The following is a 3,692-nucleotide window of genomic DNA, read 5'->3' on the forward strand; positions in this document are numbered from 1 at the left end:
TTTTCTGCTTTCTACATTTCTTTTATTGCTTCCAGCTTTTTTGTTTTTAAGAATTAAGAATTCTGGTAAAAACTGCACTTTATATATATATATATATATATATATATATATATATATATATATATATATATATATATAATATATTTACACCACATTTATTTATTTTTTACTCAATATCCAATAAAGTTGTTTTGTTATTATTCTCGTTATTATTGCTAGCTATTCTTTTTAATCTGCACTTTGATTATTAAGATGCTTATGGAGGAGCAGGCATAGTTGACTTCTTTTTGTATTGATTTTTCTTTGAATTTCCATTCTATAAGCTTCATACTCCTTGCTTAAACTACAAACTGACGGGGGTGAAGCTGTAGTATATGGTGGGTGTAAGCACAGCCCTCTGATCCAGCAAGCAAAAGAACTATGAGGAGCCATCTTTAAAGGGTTAAACCTCGTAACTATTGTCAGTGAGCCCTGACACGTACATAATTGATTCCCCTGCTACATTAAAGCTCTATTCCTCTTTCCTGGTAGTTTGTAAAAGTAATTGCTGTTCATTATCTGACAACAGCAATACTGGGAAGTGGACCTGGCGTGAGATAAAATTACGAGGGAGTGTGTACTTTGCTGCCGGTTTTTCTCTGTTGAATAAGCAAGGTATGTGTTGTTTTTTGTATAATTGCCAATACAATATATAGGTATTCATTTGAATGGAGAGTTTTCAAATGGGAAACATTGCTGATGGAAATGATGACAGCATTCACTAAAATAAAATGGAAAGTTCTGCTGTCTAAACCCCCCAGTGTGACATCCATACGAAAAGGTGACCTTTTGATAAAGGTTAGTAGTGAATCAGTAGCATGCTTTGGCTCCAGATGCTGCCGCTGCTCTGAGTCTGGGTGCTGTGGTGGATATGCCAGCACAGCTGTTTGCACTGACCCTGCACAGCTGCCATTCAGGTAGAACTCAGTGCAGGGAGCCACATGTCTGATCTGATCATTGCCTAACAGGGCCTGTTCTATCAAACCAGATTGCCTGTGCAAGTGATTGAGATGTTGAGACGAGTCCAGGACCTTTACTTTCTCATTATAGCCATGTGGCTCGTTGCTGGGCCGAAGCCTGAATATTCTATTCATCCCCCAGTGTGTCTTGCATGATGATGAAGATAACCCAAAGACATTTCACAAACACCTATTAAACTTGACATTGTTTCCAACACCCCCCCCCCCCCCCCCCCCCCCTTCTAGTATTCTATAATTCACCTCTGCTGGGAGGGACACATATAAACTGCAACTGTTGGAATTTGTGATACAAACACTATGGTTACTGAGCTCCACAGAGTTCACATGCAGTAAGATGAAGACAGCAGTAGAGGGCAGCGTAGTGGAGCTCTGCAGGGTTCACACTCGGTAAGAGGAAGACACCAGTAGAGGGCAACATAGTGGAGCTCTGCAGGGTTCACACGCAGTCTTCTCTCACTGTTCCATTCTGCCAGTCCCACAGCCAGGGAGATGACCTCGTTAGTGTTTGTGTGAGCCAGGTGGACGCACGTCCAGGACTCAACAGTTCCCAGTATTGCTGTGCAAAGCGTTCTTATCAACGGCAAGTGAACAGGGCGTGTCTTCTCATCTGTCAAGCAGGCCAATGAGTTAAGACGAGAAGAATCAGGGCATGTCTTCTCATCTGTCAAGCAGGCCAATGGGTTAAGACGAGGAGAATCAGGGCGTGTCTACTCATCTGTCAAGCAGGCCAATGGGGTTTCAGATGATATATGAACGTTAACCGCAGCGACAGAACATCACAACCTCCCCTGCTTTGGATTAAAAGTGGATCTGGTTTGTACCAGCTCATCATGCACTTCAGGCTCTTAGGTAGCTTTGCTTGTGCGAAATTTTAAAAAGGTGAACAGATACCCGGGGACTACCTTAAATGGATTTACCATAGTAACAATTCAACTTCACATGCTCCATAGACTAGATTAACCAGTTCCTGTACTGTAGGTCAGAGTCATGCCAGTGTTCTCACTGCAATCAGAGAGTGTGGCCCTAGAGCACTATAATGCAGGGGCGGTGATGATACAGCTGAAAAGTCTTTGCATATTTCTTTCTTGCCTTGGCGATTCTGTACTTCAAGCTGTGAAATTAATGGCAGGCACTTCTGGTGGGATCTTGCCTGTTCTAGGGCTCTCACTGATTTTTTTTTTTTGCTGGACAAATTGGAAATGGACTGTAGAGAAAAGAGAGGTGATGAAATGCATTAGAGTGGTGCTGATTAATTGAAGGTGCCATGCTGAATCCGAACACCTTAATTACTGGTGCAGGAGGGAGATTTATTGGCAGGGGAAGGAGGGTGGATATTGGAACCGGCGTGTGATAGAATGAGAAAGAAAGCTAGTTAAGCCTTCTCACTGGAAACATTTTGGAAAATGTAAAGTGAAGGTGTCTGATTCAATAGAGCTGCAATGCACATGTGCCATTAAAGGCATTTAAATAAAGAAAGAGTCTGTGGATCGAACATGAGTTACAGAACAAATCAGTCTGTTTTACTGTGCAGTAAAGCAGCGGCTGGGTGTTAGGAACAGAAAGAGTGCTAATCACCTGAGGAGAAATGATGCTTGCCAAGTTGACATCAGGGCACCACGTATGTCTACTTGACTTATTGTAAGTTCTACCTTAGATTGGAATAAGAGTTAGAAACAATATCTCTTCGCATCTTCCACAGCACTTTTTCCCCATGCCAAACTGAGCATGATTCACTCAAACACTACAAATGAATGTCTAACATTGACATCAGCAGTAATAATGATAAATGGCAGGATCTCAGGAGCATGTTCCTAACTGGCCCTTCATGCTGAATGCAAATACAATGCAGTCACAGTTTAACCCTGGGCTCTGCTAATATACTAGATGTGAATGCACTGAAAGCTCTGGTCCAACTGGAAAGCGAATGATGAGGGATTGAGGCATATGTCCTCTGCTGTCGTGTATTTGTAAAGTACTGAAGCTTGTTTTGATCTGCACAGACTTTTTGCACAGCACAATACGTCTGCCTGCATTGTCCCACAGGCAAATCTGCATGCAGGGAATTGATCAAATAGACACACAGCCACAGACTACATGGATGCTGAAAAGTGGAAGGTTGTGCCAGTGATGAATGGGGTCTGCCATCCAACCGATTGGAGATAAAAGGAGAAATCCTGCAAGAGGTTAGATTAAAAGGCCCGGCAGAGTCGGGGTGAATGCTTGCCAAAACTTGAGTACACAGGTCCGGTGATAAGGAGGACAGCACTCAGCCTGGCGAGGCAAATGAAAGCCTCCATCCTCATTTTGTGAAATTAAAGGGACACTTCATACCATCCACATTTTTAGAGCTGCGTTCCTCCCATGGTCAACTTTCAACTTTAGGTCATAGAAACAGGTTGAAAAGGGACACGGGCTGGAATAGTTTGTTTTAATGTTATTTAATGATCTTTGCAGAAACAGCATTAGAGAGCGATGGAGTTTCCCTGTAAGACTTTATTTGTTGTAAAGCTGTATCTCCTTTATTTTGCTCTACCCCAATCAGAGCCTGTTTATTCCCTGTGTTACAGATGAAAACAGCACTCACAGGTTTAGAGGGGGAGCCACATCCAAGGTGTTAAAAGCCTTTCAGTTTGCTCTTAACTAAAACATACTTGCAGAGCACTTGAGCGACTG

This window comes from Polyodon spathula, chromosome 25 (genome assembly GCF_017654505.1).
Source record: "Polyodon spathula isolate WHYD16114869_AA chromosome 25, ASM1765450v1, whole genome shotgun sequence".
Lineage (NCBI taxonomy): Eukaryota > Metazoa > Chordata > Actinopteri > Acipenseriformes > Polyodontidae > Polyodon > Polyodon spathula.